Here is a 27,269-nt window from a genome sequence, read left to right on the forward strand (position 1 = left end):
CCCGCTACATGCAGGTATTAAAATGAAATCTTTCAGTTTAACGTCCCACAATTATGCCATTTAGGTTGAGACGTAATATTAAGAGAAGTGAATGGTGATGGAAGAATTGTTGGAATGAGAATATGGAAGGAAACAGGAGTACCAAACACAGCATTGTCCATCACAAACTGGGGATGGGGATAGAAGCAGGGACTCAAAACAGGAGAAATAAGCGCTCTACTATTTATTGACTCATCGTCACCCTCTTACATTCAATTATTACATATAGTGTAAGTTCGCTACTTGTGTTTAAGTCGTATTTCCAGCTTAGAAATGTGTGTTCATAATAGAGACACGTAGACTTAGAACTCAAAAATATTTGCTCGTAACACTGCTTATACGTGGTTATAAAACAACTTAGAGATATTGGGCCATATGCATATATGTTTCCTGTAGTAGTCAGTCCTTTAATATGACACCAACTATACGTCAAAACAACTCTGCATAAGTCCTATTAAGTCATAACACATCTCTTAATCAATCAATATGCTATCCTTATCGGTATCTTTTTGGCGTTTATTTTTTAAATTTCTTCCTTTTTGTAGTTTCAATGCTTTTATCTTTACTTCATTTCTCTATTACTGTTGTAAATTCGCTTAACAAAACCCCAATTATTTCGACTTCGGATATGATCTCAGAGTTTATAAATACTTTTTCACTCCATAGCCACAAAGCGGCTGAAAGTTTATATAATATCATATTTCAAAACAAAACCGAGAACATTTTGGAGGTGATTCCTGACACCAAGATAAGAAAAAGTATAGACCAACCTGGGTGCAGAAATCCGTCATTTCGGAGTTACAGCCTGCCGGAAACATTAAATAATGAAATTTAAAGATCCATAGCTCCAACTATGAGATCTACCATAGCCGGATCAAGACTTCACTTAGGAACTAGTACGTGCCCTATCCAAATATCCATGTTTCAGAATCCTGTGTTACTTCCGCAACCATTTTTATAGAGGGAGTTTGGTTACGGGCATATAAGTTGAAGTACTCACCAACTACCTCTATAAAAAGTGTTGCAGAAGTACTGCAAGATTCTGGAACATATATTTTTGGATAGCGCACACACGAGTTCCTAACTGAAACTACAGTAGGTCCTATAGTATTAGAGCTATGGACCTTCATTTTTTCATGCAGACACTCATTTTCTCATGTTTTCGGAGTTTATAACTTCGAAATGCCAGATTTCTGCACCCAGGTTGGTCTATACTTTTTGCTTTATCTCACTGAGAAAATTCCGTTCTCCGGACAGCGGTATATTGTACAGATATACGGAATCCTCTTGCTTACTACAGAAATCAGTATGAAGCATACGTTATCCATATGCTACATACGCACTGCTCTTGTTACATCTTGCCATTTAACAGTTTTCCGTATATCACATACATATACTTATGTTTCATTTCTCAGCTATATGTTATATACGTCCATTTGTACGTGAGATCCTGACCGCTTATATTGTTTCATACGGAAAGTACGTATAGATGGAACACTTATACGGAAAGTATTATAAAACATGGCGTTCTCAGTTACACGTCTGCTGTACGTTAAACCCAAAAACTATAGGAATTACATATGTAACCTATCTTTTTAAGTACACCACCTACAATTTTTTTCAGTATGGTATCAGGAATCGCCTCCCAAACGTTGTCTGTGTTGTTTTGAAACCCCGATATATATGTACAATATCATAATTAAAGTTTAAAGAGTTAATAAGTTTTGTCTTTATCTCATTAGCCAAGCTGTGTATTGTCAATTTGCAAGCGTCATAACGAAAAAGCTTTAGAAAAGTTCACTTTAATAGGTAACGTGGTTACCGTACAATATCACTTTTTAAGGTTACATAAATATTTTTTCTGATTTCTCAGAAACTACGCATGAATATTTACTCTAGTGTCATTGTGTTCAGTTCATTAAGACCTATCAATTGATATATAAAATCGTACGCGCCTTTGGCGTGGGAGACCCGGGTTCGATTCCCGGCGGGAGCTCACGTGGTTCGGATTCCACGTTAATCAGTAGGTCCACGTTTCATATAGCATCGCTGCTGAAAGGGACGCTAAACTAAAATCAACTCAACAATAATATAAAATCATCTTTGGATACGTCTTTTTTTTTCGTTAAACTCTAATAATATTGTCTACTATGGTTATGTATATCTGTATACCTTGTTCTGACTTTCTGTGAATATAATACCTGACTGACACATAGTGACATAAACACACACACACACACACACACACACACACATATCACATTTGAAAGACAGGAATACGGAGATCTTGATTTCGATTGATCAAACGGGGAAATCTTTCCTCAGCAGTTATTGAGCCCAGTAGCTGTGAAAATTGCAAAATCCAAGTCGATTTCTTTTCGTTTCGTCTTTCTATTCCCCAGTGTCCCCCCCCCCTCTTTGTGTCCTCCCATCTCAAAAACCGCTGTCTGCACCCCACTTCTTCCCCTTTCGTAACTACTTGAGTTTAATTCCAGGATAACTTTCATTCCTCGCTACTGTGTAACCGATTTTCCCCGGATAAATGAACTTCCTTCTCGAGAGATGAAAAAAAAAAAAAAAAAAGAACACTATGGAGAAAAGACAGAGCCCTTTTCTTTCTCTTAGAAAATATTTTCGGTTTGATAACTTTCTTTTTATTATTTATTTTGTTCAATAGTCTCACATTTCGATATCCGTCCTTATCATCTTAAAGAAAGTATCAGTCAATTATATACAAGTAGCAGTAGTAATGGTGTATTTTCTGGTATCAATCGCTAAATTTAACCTCTTGCGAAAAAAAGGGGAGAATTACTCCTCAAAAGTTGAAGGTTCCATTGAAAAAGAAGTAGTGTAGTGTGGGCCGTAGCTGGTGATAGGGAAGGAGAGGGCGGAGGGGAAAGGAAACCTAAAGCACAACGCTGTTGCTCAGTTTATTTCAATTAATTGAAATGTCTGATTAATTAATCCATTCCCTTCTTTTCGCGTTCCTCGACAACTTAATCCTCTGTCGCCAGGGGATGCTGTAGCCTCTCGTCTTTTAGTATGCCATTCGCCCCGTTCTTTTCGTTGCTGGTCGAGGTTTTGTTTTCCGTTCGAGGAAGAACTTCTCTCTTGGCCTTTTTTTCTTCTTCATTTTATCTTTTGCTATGGAAACTGAACCTAAAGCACAGTTTTCCACCCCATTAAAACGAAAAAATCTTCAGAACAGAACTACTTTTCGTTTTTTTTTTTTTTTTTTAATTTATGAGTTCTGATACTTTATTATTTACTCTTACAAGAAATACTTAGTTACGGAAACGTTAATTGAAAGATATTTAAAATTAAAGTTGAACAGTTAATCATAAGTTTTACGATATTATATTTTATTAGCCATAAGCTGTACTGTCCCACTGTCCTCTTGCTACTGTCATAATGAAAGGTTTGCTAGAGTATATTTAAATATCTGTTTCACCTAGCGGTGTACACAGAAGGTCGTCAATGGGAAGTTCAAGTCCAGGCTCATATTTCGGGGGAAGTGTTTTGTCAACTAACAGTGATAACTTGCAAAAGTAAAAGTATCTGTTCAGAAGAGTGAAACTGGGATAAGACTTTTTCCAAGTAATAGTAGTTGTAAATTATGACGCCAACCATATAACATAAGAAACTACGGAGACCAAGAAGAGTAAAATTATGATGTAGTCACCAAATATGTTTTACTCCGATTAGAATATACAGCCACGAATCCTTAATAGAGAGAACCTAATTATATTGGAGTTTACATTGGAATCTTCTAAATCTTTATATATATATATATATATATATATATATATATATATATATATATATATATATATGAAAGAAAACGATTGACTGCATGGAAGTTTCCCTTAACATATTCTGTTTCAGTTTATAGTATTACCACTATGCTAAGGGACATCGTTTATGGTACTTGAAGGCGGCGCTCCGCTTTTCCTTTAAACGCTGTTTGCAAATCATCGAACTACGGTGTTGCCATGTCTTCGTATGTAAGCTCAGCTGCTCGCGCTGTATTACGTCTGCTTAGCCACACAGCCCTTTAAACACAACATTTGCCTGTTTCAATCGGCTAGCGTACACGCTATCAAGTGTGTGCCACACCATAATAATAATAATAATAATAATAATAATAATAATAATAATAATAATAATAATAATAATAATAAATGTTGAGAGTATGTTCACACAACTTCGGCGTAAGTGCATCAATTTGGTGATTCATTTTTTGTTTGAAAGAGTATACAAATACTACATACTCTTTCCATACTCTTCTTGGTGGTTCCATACAAATTTCTTCAGGATCTGATGGTAATCTTTGGAGCTAGCCCGTGATATATATCTTCGTCAATATGTATATATTCACACATGTATAAACTACATTTTCTATACATACGTCAAAGAGATGTGGATTAAAATTAATCTACTCGTTGGGAGGACATTGACAAAGAAACATGGAGAATGTATTCTACCCTTTTTTTGCTGTAGTTCGTACAAATATAGAATTTTCTTTCACTTGTTTTCTAAATCTTTTACCTGCTTGTCTGTGTGCTTGGGTACCGCACGTGATCCTACTGTGGTTAGTAACTATTTCTCTGTACCAGATATGACCATCTTGCAATTAGGGGTCACTCGGGTACAGACTATTTTTAGTGAGGCTCGCACTCGCCTAACCTTGAGCTCACTATCAAAGTTACCCACGAGACGAGACAGAGCTCGGAAACAGGAATGTTTTCCGAGACGAACAATTACAATTTTTCCGTACCTTTCTGAGATATGAGATCCTCAACTCTTTATCCCGGGTTTGACTCCTCGTGGAGAAGTCTTGATTTGATTTTTGAACACATTACAGTAGTTCGGACTCCACCTTACACTGTAGATTCATGTCTTCTGTAGTCTCGGTGCTGAAAAGGGACGCTAAACTTTCAATAACTCAGCGCGTGGTGTTGACCATGAGACGGTAAATAAAGTTGTCTCGTCTCGTCCTGTTTTGTAAATTTATGCACAACATTCTCGTCCAGATCTACCTCTTAAGGGTCTTCACTATAGCGAAATTAAACTACCGCTAATATTAGAGTTTTTCTGTAATATCTTCAAAACAAATAAAGGTATTCGAAAAGCGGAAACGTAGTGAACTAAATAACATAATTTTGTATGTGATACCGTTATCACAACTCATCTATCTGCTTTCGATTTGCAACTGTAGATAGATTTAGCATTTTTTGCGGATTCTGCAAATAGCGGCATACCAAAACCAGATGGGTGAATTGTGGTAAAGATATCACATGCAAAATCGAATTGTCTAGTTCACTACGTTTCTGTTTTTCGAATATTTTTATTTGTTGTAAAGATATTAGAGAAAAACTCTAAAATTAGCGGTAGTTTAATTTAGCTGTAGTGAAGACCCTTAATTTCATATAGAAGTAACCAGAGTTCTCCCGCGTCACGAAAGGTCCGCGAAGGGTATTATATAAGAGCATTTAAACCCTATTTATCACTGAAATATATTTTCTAATTCTAATGACTTCCGTATTTTTAAATGTTGATAGATTTCTTCATTGCGTTCGTGTGATTATTTTTATCAATTTATAGTTTTTACACTTTGAATCATGTAACACTAAAAATGTACTTGAGATATAAGGCTAGGGTGAACTAGTGTCGTCCATCTCCCATCTCGAATTGGCATGATTCTCATTTCGTCTCGAATTAAAACAAACTTCTTCGTGACCAAGCAGTTAGCATGGGAGACCCGGATTCGATTCCCGGCGGGGTTCATGTGGTTTGGATCCCACGTTAGGCTGTAGGTTCACATTTCATATAGTCTCGTTGCTGAAATGAACACTAAGCTGAAAATCAAATTAAATCAAATTTTAAAAGTACTTCTGGTGCCATAGGAATACAGTCAGTTAAGCTTTCGCTTCCTTGATCTCCCACTCACAAACTTCATTGGGGCCTACACTTCCTTAATCTCGACCTCTGGCTTACTTACAATGCTGGCCTTCACAGGACCCGCTCTCAAATATTGAGCCAGATGCCGAGATCGCGAGTTGAAACATCCCTGCTTTCTGCTGTACCACCTCAGAGAAACATTTTGTACTGTAATATTAGGTGCTTGAATTAATTCTCACTGTTGATGAACATAGGTCAGTAGTTGTGTTATTGCAGCACAGCAGACTGTGACAAGGTATCTACTTGGAAGTGTCACCGTGTGCATGGGTTTCCTCGGGGTTCTCCTGTTTTCCCCCACTTTCTTCGTTCCACCATTTCATTCATTACTCATAATCACCGTCTCCTTTAGCCTAACCGGCATAACCGTGGGACGTAAAACTCAAAGATTTCATTTCATTTAGAAGTGCTATCCTTGGGCTATCAGAGCACTATTTGACCTTCGAGTGAAGTGAAAAGAACATTTGTTTTCAGTGTCTTGAACATGGTGGGCTTTGTGCCTGAAAAACAACATTTGCGGGAAGCGCTACTCTTCTGCTTCCATCTTAAGAAACCTGCTGCAAAAAGTTATTGTTTGCTAGTGGAGGCGTATGAAGAGCATGCTCTATCGGGAACAACGTGTAGAGAGTGGTTTCAACGATTCAAAAACAATGATTTTGACTTGAGTGACAAAGTGCGTCCTGGTCAACCGAAAAATTTTGAAGATGCGGACTTAGAGGCACTTCTGAAAGAAGATTAATCTCAGACGCTTAAACAGTTGTCTCAAACTGTAAATGTTGATGAATCAACTGATAGTAAACATTTAAAATCCATCGTAATGAACCAGAAAGTGGGAAACTGGGTGCCACATGAATTGACGGAAAGACATATTGCGAAACGTTTAACCATTTCGTGAAGTGCTGCATCAAAGACATAAACGAAAGTCGTTTTTGCATTGCATTGTAACCTACTATGAAAAATGGTTTCGTTACGACAATCCCAAGCGCAGAAAATCATGGGTGAGGCCCGGAGAACTATCAACATCAACGCCAAAACCGGACATTCATGGAGTGAAAATCATGCTGTGCTTTTGGTGGGATGAAGTCGGTGTGGTTTATTATGAGCTGTTTCCGCCGGGTCAAAACACGAATGCTGATCGTTACCGAATATAATTACTGCATCTGAATCAAGCACTCAAAGAAAAACGTCCGGAGAATGACCAGAGACACGATAAAGTGATTTTGCTCCATTACAATGCCAGAGCACATGTTGCAAATGTAGTGAAAGAAACTTTAGAGGGATTGCGATGGGATGTTTTACTCCACCCGCTATATTCATCAGATGTCGCCTCTTCCGACTACCATTTGTTTCGATCCATGCAGCATGACCTTTCTGACCAACACTTCAGAACTGTCTAAGATATCCAAAATTGGCTCGATGGATGGATTGCCTCATAGGAACCCACAATTTCCTATCGCGGAATACATTTATTACCCGAAAGGTGGGAAAAGGTTGTAGATGCCGAGGGACAGTACTTTCAGTAGAAGATATTGTTCTGTCCTTGTGGATGACAATTTATCATTGCTATAAAAAAATAAACAGCGGGAATTAATTCAAGCACCCAATATATTGTGAAGTACACTATTATCTGAAATCGTCATCACATACGTAATATGCACCTTTAAAAATATAGTTCTGATGAGAAACATAATCGAATTTCATACATTTCCTATTGGATTAAGATATTTTGGCCCAATGAAGAACAAGCGTATGAAGCGAGAAAATGCAACCAAGCTATCTTTCGGTGTCGACTCTTGCGTATAGAGTGTTTGGCACTGGTTCAAAGTATGTGGTGGAAAGGCGCGAAAAAGCGATGAGCCGGGTCTTGGCTTTAGATGATGGTCGGGAAGATTAGTTAGTTGGCATACGTCCGTCTCTGAGTGACACTTGTTCCACAACATTGCCTGCGTGATTTGGATATTGGTATGTGCGCGTGCATTCTATAGGTAGTCTACATACTGAGGTATAATTCATGGTGGTCCTGTCTGTTGTCTCCACAAAAGAGTCAGCTTATATTAGATACAAAGTCGTCCCCTACATTTATTGACGATGGTTAAAAAAAAAAAAAAAATGCTGTAGTTAAAAGTATCCATCACTATTTCGAATTATACAGGGTAAAAGCACATATGAACAGTGCAGTTTGAACAGCTGTCTATATGCATCAAATACTTCATCGAGTTGTCTCAGAGATGGCCTTAGTGTAAAAGAGGAGCAATAACCGATAATAGTATGCGCCTTTGGCGTGGGAGGCCCGGGTTCGATTCCCGGCGGGAGCGCATGTGGTTCGGATTCCACGTTAATCAGTAGGTCCCGTCTCACATCGCCTCGCTGCACGTTAAACTCGAAATCAACTCAACTCATAGTTGATAATAACGGAGCTGTGGAAATTAGGGTTGCGTACGAGATGAGACGGAGCTGGCCATTTTGCAAATCGAGACTTAACTTGGGCTCAATGAGTCACACTCTCTGATCTCAATTACTTATGCTAGCTCACTCATAATTGCTCGTGTTGGTGCTCGCTAGCCTTAAGAAGGTCCACGATAGCTCGATCTCGCGTTCGCCAAAATATCCTGTCCTACTTTACCAACAAACACACCAGATCATAGCTGGGTTTTTCCGGTTTTTTTTTTTTTTTTTTTTTTTTTTTTGTGTAGTTTCACCACAATATTGGGCATGTTCCGATTTGGGGTTGTTATCCTTTATTACGGTTTTGTGCCCTTTCTTAGATTCAAATTCTGATCACACTTTCCTATATTCTTTGTTTCGTCATTTCTTTTAAGACACACACCTAGGGATAAATGTCTTTTGATAGAAACTACCTAACAATCTCATTCCCATGTTTGAATTGTAACTGCATGCGGAGGAACGTGTGCTGTGTGGTTGAAATCTCACTCACAGCGAGCATATTAGTTGGGGAACTAAAATCCGTATTTGCATAAAAGCATTTTAAAAGTGTCAAGGACAACTTTTTACTTTTGCTTTTTTACTACTAAAGAAATATTATACGGAGAAAATAAAAGCGTATAGCACAAAACGTGCCAGACAAACGTAAGATCTAACAACCTTATTTGAGAAAAAGCTAGCACAATACAAATATAATGCATTTTGCTCAAAGTGGCACGGTGGATCAGCGGTTGGGCGTTTATCTCTTAGGGAGTCCCTGGTTCGGTCCCCGGCCAAGAGAGTTTGAGATGTCTTTGTGTTTTCTCAGGGAACTCCAATTTCCTCCCATATTCTCATTCCACCAGTTCTTCCGTCATCATTCAGTTGTCTTAATCATCCGTCTCCCTGTTAGCAAATGAGAGGGTTGCGATGTTTCCATCTCTTTTTATACCTGCTCACGCTGTAGTGCGTCTGCTTAACCACATCCATTTACTACACAGCGAGCGGTCCCGGGTACGATTCCCGGTGGGGTCACTCGGTCGAAATAGTGTAACAAGCTTTTTCAGGCCAGCCATCCTGAATAAGGTTTTCCTCATTCACACAGGCAAATGGCGGGGTGGTACCTAGGCTGTGCGATATGTCGATATTCGATATCGATATTGTCGATATTCGATATCGATATTGTTGATATTCGATATCGAGTGTCGATATCAATATTCGATATTGTCGATATTCGATATCGATATGGTCGATATTCGATATCGATAGTGTCGATATCAATATCCGATATTGTCGATATCAATATCCGATATTGTCGATATTCGATATCGATATTGTCGATGTCGATATTCGATATTGTCGATATCAATATCCGATATTGTCGATATCAATATCCGATATTGTCGATATCAATATCCGATATTGTCGATATCAATATCCGATATTGTCGATATCGATATTCGATATTGTCGATATCAATATCCGATATTGTCGATATTCGATAGCGATATTGTCGATATCGATATATCTATTCGATATAGATATCAGAAAAATATCGAATGTCAATATCGAAATTTCAATATCGCACAGCCCTAATGGTAACTAACATATAGGTCCCAGGCCGCTTCCTTCCTTTCCCAATCCTTTCTTCCTTCCGTTTCCCAGGATAGTATGTTTGCCGAGGGACGTCATTCCTTATATGTGACGGGCTAACATCGCCATAGATGCCGAAAGCCCAGAAATCTAAATCCTAAATACCCCATTTACTACACAGCAACGTCACGTCATAGCCCACACACCGTCAACTTTTCCCACCCTGTAGTATAGTATCTTGCAAGGACTAAAAAAATTACATTCGCAAATATTATTATTACCTTAATATTTTTGTGATATTTTGACAAATGTAAACAAAAATGCGCTGATTGAATTTAACCACCAATTTAAACCAGGTAGGATGAAAATAATTACGAAATAAGATTAAAACACAAACTATAAATACTATGTAGTGTTTTAAATCAATCTTTTATTAGCGTCGCTGGGCGCCTGACGAAACTAAATAGTTTCACAGTATTGTAAATGTAAAATAACATATTGAAATCAAGTTTTCAGTCAATCCCATATTTTCCGCAAAGAAGGAAGAAAGAGAGAGAGAGAGAGAGAGGAAAGATGCACTTCAGAGTAGAGTAGGCTACAGAACGAGAATGTATTCATTCGGTATCTTGAAGGCTGCTTCCAACTGTTTGTATTCGTTTTAGCTAAACTCAACCTTTGCACTTCAGCATTCCATCACTCACGCTTCCCGTGATCCATTGCGTCTAAAGAAGCTTGCTTCCTCCCTTTTCCCACACTACGAGATATCAAAACATCATTATGTGAAACACAGTGACTGACATGTAAACATAAAAAGAGGGAAGTTTATACTGCCTTTTCCTACTGCAATCCACGTGCTTTCTCGTCAATGAACGGTCGGGAAGGGAAGAGGAAATGTAACGTGTATAGAATTGAATTCATATACAAAAACGGTTAGTCTTAATTCGTATTTGATAGTAAATTAAATTCTTATTACTGTATTTATCAGTTAATTGCATGTAATTTTTCTTCCAATATTTACACGCAAAATTGATTTATAATCATTGCATAAAGGTGATACTTCATTAAAGTAGTATTAATAATTTAGTATTTATCTTAGCACTAGTGTTTCAATTCGTCAGTTTCAATTTGTTGGGTAATTAAGAGTAATGTTTTAATTCCTAAAGTTGTTTATGTATGAGAAAGTGTCTATATTTTAAAAATAAATCATATTTGTAGGTCTTTCAGTTCCTGTACACTCATGTACAAAAGTTTTTTAATACTTAAAATATGCAATTATTATTATTATTTTTTTTTTAATATTTCATAGATATAGTAAACGTTTTTTAACGTTAGTTAACACATAGCCGGCTCTACGTTTTGAAGTTCTCTTATTCGTATATGTAATTTATGAAATTACGAAGAGAACGACTTTTTAATATTTCATAAATTTAGTCAAGGTTTTTTAACGTTAGTTAACACACTAGTAACTTAGTATCTAGTTACAGGATGAGGAAGGGAGACGTAATTTGTTCTTTCCTTTTTTTTTTTTTTTTTTTTAGATGTTATTGTTATTATTTTGAGTGTAAAAATCTCTCTGTGCCTTTCTACCTTTGGTAGGGTTGTGGCGTCTTTCCGTTTAACCACCTCTATCCTCAATGTTTCTTCTTAGGTTTTCATTCCACTTTATCCGTGGCCTGGTTCTCTTTCCAATGGGTTTCGCCTCTTTAACTTTTCGCTCTATACTTTTGTTCTCTATTCTGAGTACATGTCTTAGCCATCGTACACGTTCGGAACTTCATTAAGGGTTAAATATTCATTTTTATCCATTGATAGCGTAAAATAACAAGTAATGTACATGTCCCTGATAAGAGTGTATATATATATATATATATATATATATATATATATATATATATATATATATATATGTAATACGAAGTAATAACAAAAATTGAGACGTTCTGTTTATACACTATTACTTTCAAAATAGTCACCTTATACAGCAATACAGCGTTAGGATTTTAAACATCAACCTGTACTTACCTTAACATCCTATGTTGTACTGTTGTAGGCCTACTTGACAGCAATGACCTCCTGACAAGATTAGATTAGTTTTTTTTTTTTTTTACTTATTTACTTACTTACTTATCCAATATTTCCAATTTCTTGGACAGATTTGGCACTACATGTTTTCGTTTAGATTTCTTTTTAAACTTAATTAATTTGCGACGATCACTTTTCTGTTTTAGAATCTGATATAATCAGGGCCGGATCCAGAATTTTCTGACTGCGGGTGCACCAATAGCTACCACTACATATAAATGTAAACTTTTTAATTACATTTAAGCATCTGGGAACTGAATGAAATGCCCTAGAAATACTCAGTGTCTGGTTTCGAGGATCGAACCCATGACTTTCCGAATGCGAGGTCAACACTTTATCAACTGAGTCACGGCCGCTTTGTGTTGGTATAATTTTCAGTAGATATATAATTAACTTGCTGCTTTAGATCAGGAATTTCTTTAATCATGGACACTTTGAATATGATGGATACTTGTATCGTACATAATTCTTATAAAAGTGTTGCTATTTTCACTTCTAGCTTCTCATTTTAGATAGTGTATATTTACAACAAAGGAGGGGGCACCCCTCTTAAATCTAGCCCTGGATAAAAAATTAAAATTGTATAAAATTGTATAAAAAAATAAATTGCAAAAACATAAATTTAAAATTGTATACATATTGTTCCCGTGGAGTCACAATACTTTCTTAGTGACACGACGACGTTTAAAAAAATGAATGGCTATATTAGCGAAAGTGTGCTGCAGTAATGAACTGATGAAGTCCTTGTGATAGAAGAATGTACAGGAAGCATGTGACTGCATTACCACTCATCTTTGTCCACCCACTTTTTTTTTTTTTAACAGAGTGTTTTTCATTTGTTGTAGCACATTATTTACTTTCTTTCACTTGCCCGTTTAATTAGTCTCAACAATTATCAGTTAAGCTACTAGGCAGAAGTTTACCGTATAGAGTATATTATTATTAATTTACTCTGTAAGCAAATTAGTGTACATAGAAACTATGTGCACACTTCCGTACAAGATTGTACTTGTAATGGAATGAAACATCATTATCATTCTTAACATAAAGAGAATGTTGTAGTAGGAATTTTGTATTGTTAAAAGTGGCAGTTGTTTGGAGTTCATAACGCACAATGTTTAAGGGTTCATTATCTCTCTTTGTTTCGTTTCGTTGTCTGTCTTCTGAACGATAATGTTCCCTGTTTCAAGAGCTTGCAAACTCCACATTGTTTGGTTGCAGTGATTCCACGATATACATATAACAAAATTGATTCAATTTCTGAATGATTGGAAAATTTTATTTATTTTTTAATTAAAGAAGGCCAAAAACTGAGATATGATCAAGTAAGCTGCTTGTCTAAAGACAAACCATCTAAGTTGTAGTAGATGTAGTATTTAATAATAATCATAATAATAATAATAATAATAATAATAATAATAATAATAATAAAAGGGAAAAATAGTCTAATGGCCTCAAAATAGACTCACGCCTACGTGTTAGAGCTCCTTCGTGGCTAAGCATTAGGTAGCGCCTTTGGCGTGGGAGACCGGATACGATTCCTAGCGGGGAGCTCATGTGGTTCGGATTCCACGTTAATCAGTAGGGATGGGCACGAATCGAGCTAAAACTCAACTCAACTCGACTCGAAACTCGAAGCGAATTCGAGTCGAGTCAAAGGTAATTTTCTCGAGTCGAGTTCCGAGCCGAGTCACTGTTTTGAGGTCGAGTTTCGAGTTGAGTCCAGTTTTAAAAATGGCTCGCTCGTTTTAACTCTCTTTGAAATCATTGCCTGAGTAGACTGGAAAGCGAAAACTTTCTGCCATCGTGTTTCCGTTTGGGGCTTAAAAGAAAGCAGAGCTTTGCAAAAGCAATAGTTTAAGTTGACTATTTGAAGGTTGAAGAAAAAGGATTCACCAAGCAAAATAATATAACATTTGTCAAGTAGGGAAGAAGGTAGGAGGAGAGAAGGCCATTTTTGCCCTGCATTCCACTTGTGACCCTCTTTAAAATACTTTCTTCCGTTCTCTGCATCAATGTTGTCAGCGTCAAAGAATATTGTCACATATTACTTTGGAGAGTTTCAATATGTTTGGTTATTTTGATAGTTATTGGTGCACCCCTCTCAGGTAATCCTGGATCCGGCTCTGATAATAATAGTTATCTATGAGTAAAGTCCATTTAAATGCATTTTGCTATATATAATATACAGGGTAGACCATTTATATTGATACCCCTTTGTAAAATTTAAACTAACAAACGCTGAAATTTTGCATTATCAAACATCGGATAGGAACACTGTTTGACCTAATCTGTGAAGCCACAAGGTTAACAGCGTTGCCAACCCAATATGAAGTTGTATTTTTTCAAATATACATTGTGTATTTTTAGTTTACATGTAGACTTGAAATACATAATGTCTTGACTTAGGTCTAGTGCTACTATTTGAAAAAATACAACTTAGTGTTGTTTTGACAACACTGTTAGCCTTGTAGTATCGCAGAGTATTCCAAAACAATGTCCCTTTGCAGATATTTGCATGGTACACAACTTAAGCGCTCTTTTGCTCACAAGTTTAAAAGTAACGAAAGCGCATCAAGATAAATGACCCACCCTATATATATATATATGTAGAGTGTGTGTGTATTAAACTGGAAGCTAAGACAACTTAAACCATCGTTTTAAATCTTTACCCAGTATTGGCTATCATATTAAACCACTATGAATTTGATTATTGCATAGTTAAGATTGTTCAGAACACATATTTCAGAATTTCATAGTAGCAGTAAAACTGTTAACTCATTATGAATACTCATACTGTTCATTTGTTGCGTTGCTTTTATGCGATACTTATTTTGTCGTATTGACTTAACACACGTGATAATCACGTGTTTTTTGCTTTTTTTTTAAAAAAAAAAAAAAGATAGTGTAAAAAGAAGTCATGAAGCAGTTTTATCACGTATCTTAAGAACAGGTTTTAAATGCATTGTATACATTCTGCATGAAAAGTTCATGTGTACGTTACATCTGAATTCTTGGCGTCAGGAGAGCTTCTTTAAAGATGTATTTTACGATCCGTCATTTTATTGTTAATGACCTATTCAACTTTTCCCTTTTCATTTGAGTGTTGTTTCATTAGCGATAATTGATAGAAGAAAATTAAAAAAAAAAAGGAAAAAGTGGATATGCTGCGTAGCTGTATGGCATTCAAAATAATATTTTAAACTCTCGTACAACCCCAAAATGTACGGTTTCTGCAAAAGATCATTTAAGAAATATTGATTTTGTATTAGGTGCTCATAATGTGATGGCTTTCATTTTAAAAGTTATTTTCATGGTTTTGTTAAGTACAGTGTGTCTTAAATTGAGTTGATTTTGAGTTTTTAACGCCCCTTTCAGCAGCGAGGCTATATGAGACTGGACCTACTGATTAACGTGGAATCCGAACCACATGAGCACCCGCCAGGAATTCAGTGTGTTTAAAGTTTCTTCATCCCACTGTTTCAGTGTCGGCCTTACGGATTTTACTCTTCTTCGGGGGCCACGGTAGCTCAGTGGTAAAGTGCTTACCTCTGGAGTGTGGTGTCCCTGCTTCGATCCCCACCTAACTAAGTTTGTGGTGGACAATATCGTGCCCATGAGTTTTTTCGAGGTACTTCCGTTTCCTTACACATTTTCATTTCGCCAATTCTTCCATCATTCACTTACCTCATATTATAGTTCATTTGCAAGCCTACCGTGAAATTTTAGGGGGGCCCCGGCCCCCTTGCCCCCCCCCGTGGATACGGGCCTGCTCAGCCGCCTTCCTTAGCCTAACGGGCATCGGTGCAAACCTGTCTTCAACATTACGGAGGGGGCGGGCCGGGTAAGACTTTCCCCACATTTTTTTAGGCGATGTTCAAAATATTTAGGAACTTGGAAAACAATGCTGTGGAGAATCAAGGGAGCTTCAACATTGGGAGACGGGCAGATTTGAGGCTTATTCTTGGGGGAGGGGGATTTGACTCATATTACGGTAGATGAATCTGATTTCTGAGGTGAATCTGTTGTATATTATACAGCAAGGGACATGAATTTCATCTCATTTTCCTTTGTAGCAGTAGGACACAAATCATCACATTTCTTCCCACAAATCATCAATTTCAAATTGGATTATTGGGGAGGACAGTCCTCCCAATTCCGAAATTGGGGAAACATGTCTCCCTCGTTCGCCCAGGATTTGCGCCAGTGCTAACCAGAGGCGTCATTTAGGGGGGGCAGGGAAGGGCAATTGCCCCACCCCCCTCTGAGTTTGAGATTTCTATAGATTTTATCAATTAAATAGTAGTAAATCAGTGAAATACGCGAAATTTTACTTATATCAAAGGGTCTTGCCCCCCCAAGCAAAATCTGAAATGACACTCCTGGTGCTAACGGCTATAATCGTGGGACGTTAAACTGGAAGATTCCATTTCATTTTTGACTAATTTTCGTTATAATCACTACTATTTATATAGACATCCTTTATACAGTATAAAACAAGGACGGAGTAATTAATTACTTGACTATGGAAATTTTTGATGGCATTTAAAATCAGATTAATCATCACTATCTGTGACATCATTATCTCCTCATATAGCCTTAGTGCTGACCAATTTAAACTTTGAATTATTCGGAAATAAATATCTTTCATATGACTTATTTTTGCATAAAACCTGTGGAATAACAGTAACTTTTCTTGTTATAGATTTCATTAATCTATACTGAATAGACATTTTTTAATAAACAATCCTGTTTATTGTAAATAAGAATCGTTGTGACAAAATGTGCGAATGAAAACTGCCTTTAGTTATGTAAAACATGTGTTACACCGTCATTTAGAAACAATTACCTTACATGACGGCATATACATATCCATCTATCATCAGTTGTCAACATGGTGTTGCACAAGATAATTCCATTAATAATTATTAGTTCTGATGTTCACAAGAAGGTTTCAGGGATGTAGACTGCAGACGCAAGCCTGAATATTAGTATTCTCTTACAGATAATATGCTTATAACTTATTTGAAGGGGGCGGAAGGAATGAAAGATGTTTTGACTTGAAAACCTACGGAAAAATGTTTCTCTTCATGAGTTTGCATCTTCGTTTCCTTTAATCTTTTAATAATACGATTTTACATAGCCAATTCGTCCAAAACGTTATAAATTTTAAAGTATTGCCTTTTGTTTGCAGTTACGACAAAGAATATTTAGGAAAATCTTGATAAAATGAAAAATTTAATACCTAAGATTGGATAACCCTTTGTAAAACTTTGGTAAAATTGAAAAATTCTTTGTAAAGTATTGCTAAGATCAGTATATGCTTTGTAAAATATTGGTATGGTAAGGAATACATAATCACCGTCCCCATTTAGCCTAACCGGCATAACCGTTGGACGTAAAACTGGAAGTTTTCATTTTAATTTTTCTTTTTCAAATGCAGGGAAACGTATATGACGATGACTGCATTTGTTTCTACGAAAATAAATATTTACATGTGTGGCAAACTTGGGGAGTAGCTACCTAAGCAAATTGATACATTTACACAGTTCCACAGATGTGTGACCAAGGTATACTGATGACCAAAAAAAAAAAAAAAAAAAAAAAAAAAAAAAAGTTTTACAAGCTCACAGCAATTGTATTCATATGTGATGAATGCGAATTTTTCAGTTTTCCGTTATTATACTCGAATATAAATATACCTATTTTCTTTAAGAACTTGAGCTGCTGGATAAAGCTGTTTGTATCTTGACAAATGCAGCAACTTGTTAGTTTGTATTCTGAGCGAAAGATTCATATATATATAGTCCTTAGTATAATAGCGGCAACTGTAACAAACTATAGCGTAGTATTTTAGCACACGAATAAACTACGTACTATTTAATAACTGGTTCTCTTTTCTGAACTTCTATGTAAAAATGTCTTAAGTTGCATACGGCGATTGGAAGATAAAGAATACCAGTTCTTTTACTGGTAAGTTCAATAGATGTTCATTCATTTTGACGTCTGAAAAGATATAGACTACCACTCAGTTTTATTTTGTTTAAATCCCATTTTGAGAAATTCATATTTTTAGGAGAAAAAAGTTTTTAAAAAGAATTTTACCTTGCTTTATCTAGTAAAAGTTCTGCTGACCCTACCTACTGGCCAACGGCGTAGAAGGAATCGAAGAAGGGGTTCCATCTTTAACCCCAGGTGGCCGAAATTCCCAATGAATTTACCATTGTCCCATTAACAAGTCTTTGAGCTACAGTTCTAGTTTCTCGTCCACTCCGTTGTTCACCACCTCCTCCCTTTTCCTTCTGTATCCACCATGACCACTTGCGTCCCTCCATCTCACCCTTTTATGTCAAAAAGGATGATTTTTGTGCACATTTTTTCTTTCCCACGCGGATCTACACCAAAAAGAGTTGGGTTACGATTTTCCAGAAAGATGACTGTTATGTTTGAACTGCAACTTTTCGTTGGTTCTGGATAACGGAAGAGAAAGGGGGAGAAGTAACAGGAGGAACAGTGTTGGCAGATATTTTACAAGGAAGTTCTGCTGCCTATAGGACAAGTAATTCACTATCTTTATACATTTAATGCAACTAGTTGCCGTAATGTGTTTTTTTTTTGCAACGTGATTTCACAATGTGAAATAAAGCTTACGTGTATTTTATTCATATTTTCTGGGGTATGACTCTCAGACGTTCCATATTTCACATCTGTCTCTTCTCAAAACTGTCCAAAACTTCCAAATACCGCCATCTTTTTCCAAAACGTAATACATACTGTAGATTTTTATAGGGTATCCTTGCTCTTTAGTCTAAACATCTGAGAGCCCTACTAATGGGTAATTCTTCAGTAGAAACAAATAGATCGGGACAGGGTGAATAAAAGTATGCAAAGATGGATAAATGAATGAATGAATTGATTACGGTTTGCCATTCTTCTTTTGGCATCTAGGCTAAATACGACTAAATCTGGTGCTTAAAATGAGACCCGAACCCACTGGTCCGTTTTTGTTTTACGCAAAGCTTTTTTTCTACCCCCATCAGGGATTAAACCTGGGTGAAGACACCTTAGCCTTGAAGAGACGCATAGTATAACATAAGTTGAGCAATATTTACTTCAAAGCTTTTGTATCTCGTAAAATTGAATTTGCTCACCGATATGAAATATGGTCTGTACTTCAGACTTACCTAGTTTTGATTTTGTTAACCTTTTTCTTGCCATTGCCAAACAAAATGTTTCTTTAGTGTGTAGTCTTAATAAAACACAGCTCCTAAACAAACTTAGTATTCAGACTCCACTTACTCGACGCATGGTGGCAGACTTGCTGTTTCTCCATAATATTATCAGTGGGAAAATTGAAGTTCGAATTATTGGTTTCTGTTCTAAATTTTCGTGTACCTTCTCGTCTTACGCCATATGTTACTAACATATGTAACACCCAGACTATCAATTATACAATGTTCTTTACATTTCAGGCTGGCATCATTGTACAATAGTTTATCGTCAGATGTTGATATTTTTGACTCTGAAAACCATTTTGGATAAAATCTCTGTAAATGTGATACATTTCATATATAAAATATGTTATTATTTCTTAAGTATGTACTTTGTTACATTGTTTCAGTGTATAATGGACAGAGATCTGTTTCTGAAACATTTATAAATAAATAATTCATATTACCTTTTAAAAAATGATAAATTATTATGCACTATTATGAAGATCTCATGACATTACTTTTATTGAAGTCATCGTAACTCGGATTTGGTTATGCAAAAATATGAAATCGTATGAAGAAGTGGCAGTGAACTGCTAACAAACAAAATAAGATCTTTTCAATTAAAGAATAAGTTGTTAAAACCAGATACCCGGAGTCTCGGTATAGTCCTACAGTATATTAAAGAAGAAACACAAAAGTAGGTTGTCATTTTACCTTTTTTCGAAAAGTAAAATTGTTTCCTATTTTTGAAATATTCATTTTTAGTGTCCTGAGCTAAGAACTCCTGAAGTTCATCGCCGCAGAAACAAGAAAATGCAAGTGAATCCTATCTTCTAAGAAACTATTCCAATTGGGATTTGTACAGTCCTACTTCCCGAAGCTTCAGTTGATTTGTATGACCTTTGTCAGCAGTGAGGTCATATACGTACGAAAGACTACAGTTTAAAGTGGGAACTCAACCAATGTAGGCTAATGCATTTTGATGTTATAACACTTGCAATCGAAGTCTGGCATCAAAGGCACGCGCGCTAGCCGCTAGCTCATCTCTGAAGACTTCTGCAAGTCTGGTACCAGATGTAATAATAATTATATATAAGACTATTTGTATTTTCTCTACTCAAATATGCCGTTTTGTCAGGATAATGACGTATCTTGATTCTGAAACAGAAATAAAAATTTTGAATTTTCTATGATTCAGGTATATCTGGCAACCCCTCCTTGCGACTGAGTTGCAGCAGTAATTGTACTCCATTCCTTTTCATTTACCAAACCCTTCTTTTAACCCATTTTTCTAGCTTTTTCCCCATTCTGTTCTTTCCTCCCACGCATCACCACATCGAGACAAAGCAGTGTCCATCTCTTCCAACCAATCGGAAGGCACTCTCCACCCTTCTCCACATCCAGCATAGTATACCCTTTCCAGAAGGGGCCAAGAACAAGTCCTGTAACCTTGTCCAATACTTTTTTTTTTTCGAAAAAAAAAAGATCGTGGGATACACACGTATATAACACTTCTATTTGACCAAGTCGGAAAGGACTATTGTCCATTTTCTGTAAAAGCAAAGAAAGAATAGGGAAAAAAAAGTTCGGGAGTGAGATGGTTTATGTATACAAAATCTTTTCCCATTTTTCGCTCTTTTCTGTAAGATTTTTTTTTTTCGACATGCGCTTCAATCGCTTCCTGTCTCCGTGAATGATCAGCTCATATTATAGGATTTTTGCATGAAAAGGGTTGAATAGGGTTTCTTCTGCCAATTCACGTGAAAAAGTAACGAATGCACACTCCTGCTTAGTTGTAGCAACAGCAGCAGCTGTTGGCACAGAATTGGCAGAATTGCTTGGACTATAATGACATAATTGTGCTTGCGGATTTCGTTTCATATTATAGTGAATAATGATAGCGAGGCCACACATTTGCGAACATCTGGTTTACGTTACTCGTTCTGCAAACAGTTATGGACTTGTCATGATTCGCACTCATCAAACATTAAAAAAAAAAAAGTGTTAATTCCCGTCATTGTAAGTATATTATGTGTAATTCTTCACTGATTACTGAAAATACGTATCAAAACACGTGTAACATACCTAACAGACCAATCCTGTTTCCGGAAATACGATTTTGTTACAAGGATGAAGGTTGGGAACACTTCTTGTTGTAGTATTACCAAGAGGGATTCCGTGCAACTTGCGACTGAGGACATTATGGTTTGTGTAGCGACCAACTTTGATTGACAAATTAATGAAAGCATCGTGAGCTATGAAAAGCAAAATTCACAGTTTGCAATCAATCTGCGACTGGTTCTTTGAACGAAACGTCATAGGTGTATTTCTTTGGGGCGTGCGAACTGGGCTGTTGTTGAGAGCCAGAATTATGTGATGAAAGCTAATACAGACACAGAATTCTGTGCTGTGTGCAGTCCCTGGTTCGATCTCAACTCTCGCCACTGTGGTAACAGTCTGGACTTATTTTTCCAAGCTAGATATATATATATAGATATATATATATATCTATATATATATATCTATATATATTATATATATATTATATATCTATATATATATATATATATATATATATATATATATATATATTATATATATATATATTATATATATATATATATATATATATATATTATATATATATATATTATATATATATCTATATATATATATATATATATATATATTATATATATATATATTATATATATATCTATATATATATATATCTATATATATATATATTATATATATTATATATATATTATATATATATATATATCTATATATATATATATTATATATATTATATATATATTATATATATATATATATATATATATATATATATATATATATATATATATAATATATGGGTAAAAGTGGATCTGATATGGGAACAGTCTTACCTGTCCCCCCTCCCCCCCAAAGTTGAAGACAGATTTGCGCTGCTGCCCACGAGATATTCGAGACTTACAGAGCGTTTGTGTAATGTCACAAGTATAAATAACATGCTGTTCTTCCATAGATTGAATCTTGTCATGCTATGCTCTCTCCGCTGGTCTAGTGGCTAGCTCATGCGCCTTTAATGCAGAGTTCCCGAGTCCGATTCCTGGTGAGTTAGCATTTTTTAAAAAATGAACGCATTGTACTGGTTCAGATTTCACTTAAACAGTAGATTCAAATGTGAAATAGCTTTGGTGCTGAAACGGGCGTAAACTTCAATAAACAAACAAATCATGCCATGCATACAATTAATGAAAAATTTATTTATGAAATATGACCAAAATTATATCTTTTGATTCTTTTACGTTCAGATGCGTATTTCTTGTGCCATTTTGTAACGAATTAAAATGTAACAAAGGTAACAGTAACAAAAAATAAAGATCTAGAATTTTTAATAAAAAATTACAAGAACTTGTGAAATTCATAATCGTAGCTTGTAACTTGTGAACTAATACAGTAGTAAATTTGAGAAATAGGCTTCTGGAACCGAAACTAGAATAACGCATTAGAGGGTTGCCTATTCACAATTTTTCTTTCATTTTTCGTGTGCCGCCAAAAGTCCTATTACACTTGAGACAAATCGAGAACATAATGTCAAGAATTGAAAATTGAGTTCTACATATATATGCTATTATATGAAAGTGTTTAATATATATATATATATATATATATATATATATATATAATATTTGAAAGTGACTATGTTAGTGGCTTATAACTCTTGAACAACCCGACCGATCTCGATCAAATTTTCAACATTGATGAGGTTTGGGCGTGGGATGTTTTTTTTATCATTTCACTTTGACGTTGCAACTTGGGGGAGGGTTGATATTTAAAAATGATCGAAAATTACCGATGTTAGTGTTGAATCCATAATTTTCGGGGTCGCTGAGACGAACAGTAACACTTCTGATGCCGTTTAAATCCAAATTCAGCGCCTATTAGTACTTCTAAGGGGAGTGACATGTAAAAATAATTGCAATTGACCGATATTAGTGTTGAATTAATAGTTTTTGGGGTCCCTAAGTTGATTGGTGGCAGTTTTGGTGCCCTTTATGTTCAAAATGAAAAGTATTCTCTCCGTGGGAAGAACTGGCATTCAGCTAGTAATCGTAATTACTTTTGCGTCCCTTTGTTCTGAAAAAAAAAAAAAAAGTCAAATCCTCGTTCATTCGACTACAACGTAAGATACGCGACATCACCAATTCCCTTCCTTTTTATACATTTAAATTTTTATTCTATCAGTAAGATATCTCAAAGCACGCACACTTCGTGCACTGAAATATCTAGAAATGTTACGACACAAGAATACAGAACAGACATTAACTTGCACTTTTCAAAATTCCCCGCTTGTCCTTGGGAGGAACTGCCGTTGTGTGTATATGCTTAACGCTCTTGCCAATGTTGTGCTGCCATCCATTTGATCTCGTGCGTGCGAAGAACTTTCCAAGTAAGATAGGTCGTCCTTGGAGCAAAGAAGTTGGTTTCCCGTTTGTGCACGTTCCTTATAACAAAAACTAGGTAGTCGGTGTGGTAGTATAAAGCTTCCTAGTTGGAGATTAAAAAGAAAGATTAACACGTGGAGTCTAGTAAGTGTCCAAGCAATGTAATATTCAATTTCTACATCATCTTCTCACATGTTGTGTGTGATGTAACAGAACACTAAAGCATGGATTACTCAATTTTTTTGAACGAGACCTTCACTCGAGACCTTGCTAAGTCTGGTTCTTTTTTTAGATATAATTTTGTGAAATCCAATAGCTTATGGGCTTACACGAATCATCTCTATATACTTACCACATATACTAGGCCTATGTAATAGGTAATACATTTTTTAAAAAAAAAAATATTAATTAAAAGTGGTTGAAAACATGTGGCAATAACTAAGAAAGCGGCTTGTTGCTTCCATAACCTGCTTCCGTGCTTTTTTTTTATAAGACGACGGAAAAACAAAAGGCAACATTAGATTTGTTTTATTTCATTGAGTGAATTGGAAAAACAAAGAGCAACATCATTCATTATACCGAGTGAATTGGAAAACCAAAGAGCAACATTATTCGCTGTATCGAGTGAATTGGAAAATCAAAGAGCAACGTCATTTATTATATCGAGTGAATTGGAAAAACAAAGAGCAACATCATTTATTATATCGAGTGAATTGGAAAAACAAAGAGCATTATCATTTATTATATCGGGTGAATTGGAAAAACAAAGAGCAATATCATTTACTATATCGGGTGAACTGTAAAACCAGAGCAAAATCAACATTTTGATTATATCTGGTGAATTGGAAAAACAAAGAGCAACATAAGTATATATATATTTTTTACTGTATCAGGTAAACTGGAAAAGCAGAGAGCTACATGAGCATTTTTTTTTCTATATTGGCTAAATTGGATGAAACTAGGAATGCCCAAAATTTTCCGGAATCGGGAATTTTACTTTCCGGATTTCAGGAAAATTACGGAATTTCGGAAAAATTCCGGAATTTAGAAAATCCGGAATTCAGAAAAATCCGTAATTCGGAAATATTCCGGAATGTTTCCGAATTCCTGAATTTTTGCGAAATCGGATTTTTTAAAATCTGGATTTTTTTTCGAATTTCGGAACTTTTCCAATTTTACCTTCCGGATTCCGGAAAGTAAAAATTTCGGAATTGGCCATCCCTAGAAGAAACCAAAGATGATAGCACTTTTTATTATACAGATGGGTGAATTGGGAAACAATAAACCACCAGCAGTTTTCATTTTTTTTTTTTTTTTTTTACTGTATCTGGTGAATTCGAGAAACAAAGGGCAATATCAACATTTTTTGATACTATACCAGGTGGATTAAAGTGGCGCTAATAGAGTACCACACCGAAAATAAGGGCAAAGACCCAATCAATACAGATCAGTCGAGGTTTCGTTTAGGCAAATAGTTAGACTTCTTCATATTGTTAAGAAAGTGTATCTTTGAATCTGTCTGACAAGTTTCTGGTTTAAACTTTTAAAATATACTGTGCTCAAGGCTCTTTGCTAAGCTCACCTTCATTTAAAAAAAAATAAAAATAAAAATAAAAAAAATAAAAATAAAAAATAGCGAATAACTTATAGAAATTGAAGTATATGTAGAGATAATTCTGCAATAGGAACTCATTCCTGCTCAGATTCATTATCCTCGATAGGGCTTATGCTCATAAGTCTCAGTGAGGTTCATGCTAAATCAGCTACGGGCTTAGTCTCGCCATTCTCAATGAGACTCGCACAGGCTTAGTCTCGCCATTCTCAATGAGACTCGCATAGGCTTAGTCTCGCCATTCTCAATGAGACTCGCACAGGCTTAGTCTCGCCATTCTCAATGAGACTCGCACAGGCTTAGTCTCGCCATTCTCAATGAGACTCGCACAGGCTTAGTCTCGCCATTCTCAATGAGACTCGCACAGGCTTAGTCTCGCCATTCTCAATGAGACTCGCACAGGCTTAGTCTCGCCATTCTCAATGAGACTCGCACAGGCTTAGTCTCGCTATTCTCAGTGAGACTCGCACAGGCTTAGTCTCGCTATTCTCAATGAGACTCGCACAGGCTTAGTCTCGCTATTCTCAGTGAGACTCGCACAGGCTTAGTCTCGCTATTCTCAGTGAGACTCGCACAGGCTTAGTCTCACTATTCTCAGTGAGACTCGCACAGGCTTAGTCTCGCTATTCTCAATGAGACTCGCACAGGCTTAGTCTCGCTATTCTCAATGAGACTCGCACAGGCTTAGTCTCGCTATTCTCAGTGAGACTCGCACAGGCTTAGTCTCGCTATTCTCAATGAGACTCGCACAGGCTTAGTCTCGCTATTCTCAGTGAGACTCGCACAGGCTTAGTCTCGCTATTCTCAGTGAGACTCTCGCTCACTCGATTAGTTGTTTCCAATTAGGCTTCCACTAACTCGGACTCTGGTTCGCAATCCATTCATAGAACTCATTCTTACACGGACTTGCGCTCATTTAGTCAGCTCGAGGCTTCTTGAGTTCGAGAGTATGACTCATGAGTTTGCCTGACGTGATGTAGTCCAGTCCATATGATCATTTGCCTTCTAGTTGTCACTGATGGAGAGTTCTGCTTGTGGTATGGTTCCGTAGAAAACACGTTGATCTCTTCTGCTGCCGCCTGGACTCCTGGAATCGACCAAACTGAAGATTAGCCTCCGAAATCCGACCACAAGGTAGTTTTTCTTAATCAAGCAAAATGTTGTCAGCTAGTTGTTCTTTTTCCATTGATTGTTCTTTGCGATTACTTGGACAATTTGCCATAGTGATATAAACAATTAGTTCATAAATAGGTTTGAAAATAAGTCCGAGGAACACCCCCTTGGGATTACATGAAGCCATTTCATTTGAATATAAAAACAAATGTAATTTAAATGACAGATTATTATCTGGCCAGAATATCAAAGGTAATTTTATACCCCACATTCTGAATTAAATAAAATAATTGTGTAGCGATGCTGTCCAACCAACAGTTTTGTATTAATGGCGGCAGCTGAATCTGGTTTTGTGAGTCATTACTCTAGTTTCCTGTAGAGACAACGAAATAAATCTTGTGAATTTTATGTACGAGAGTATACGTACACTTATGACCTGAGGAAATTTAAAACAACTCATCTACCCTTAATTATATAAACATATTACTGAGTGGGTTTGAGGAGCCCCCTCCCTTAGGATGACCTCTAATCTAAAATAACTTTGGATTCCGAGCATTTAAACATTTTATTTTAAAGATAAATACAACAATTATTGGATTTGTTGGGAGAATCGACTAGACTCGGGCCTGTTTAAGCCTAGTAGAGTTGCTAACCTCAGAGGAAAAAAAAAATCGATTTTCGTCTTTGAAATTATCGTATATTTCTTATGCACGTGATAAATTGTAGAAACAAGTATATTGCTACTGAATAGCAATAATATATAACAAACTTATCTGGTAATCT

General features: G+C 36.1%; 1 protein-coding gene across 3 annotated transcripts in view; it reads left to right on the forward strand.

The window, feature by feature from the left end:
- LOC145661962 (forkhead box protein O-like) overlaps positions 1–27,269 on the forward strand; it is a 583,915-nt gene that overhangs the window by 15,907 nt on the left and 540,739 nt on the right. Inside the window, exon 1 of one of the 3 annotated variants that reach the window (XM_081727325.1) lies at positions 10,916–10,940. The exons of the other annotated variants lie outside the window; for them this stretch is intronic. The gene's annotated coding sequence lies outside the window, so the exon portion shown is untranslated. Of the gene's footprint in view, positions 1–10,915; positions 10,941–27,269 lie in introns of those variants that run through there. 3 annotated transcript variants of the gene reach the window in all.

Source organism: Thermobia domestica, chromosome 1 (assembly GCF_964235325.1).
Source record: "Thermobia domestica chromosome 1, izTheDome1.hap1.1, whole genome shotgun sequence".
Taxonomy (NCBI): Eukaryota; Metazoa; Arthropoda; class Insecta; order Zygentoma; family Lepismatidae; genus Thermobia; species Thermobia domestica.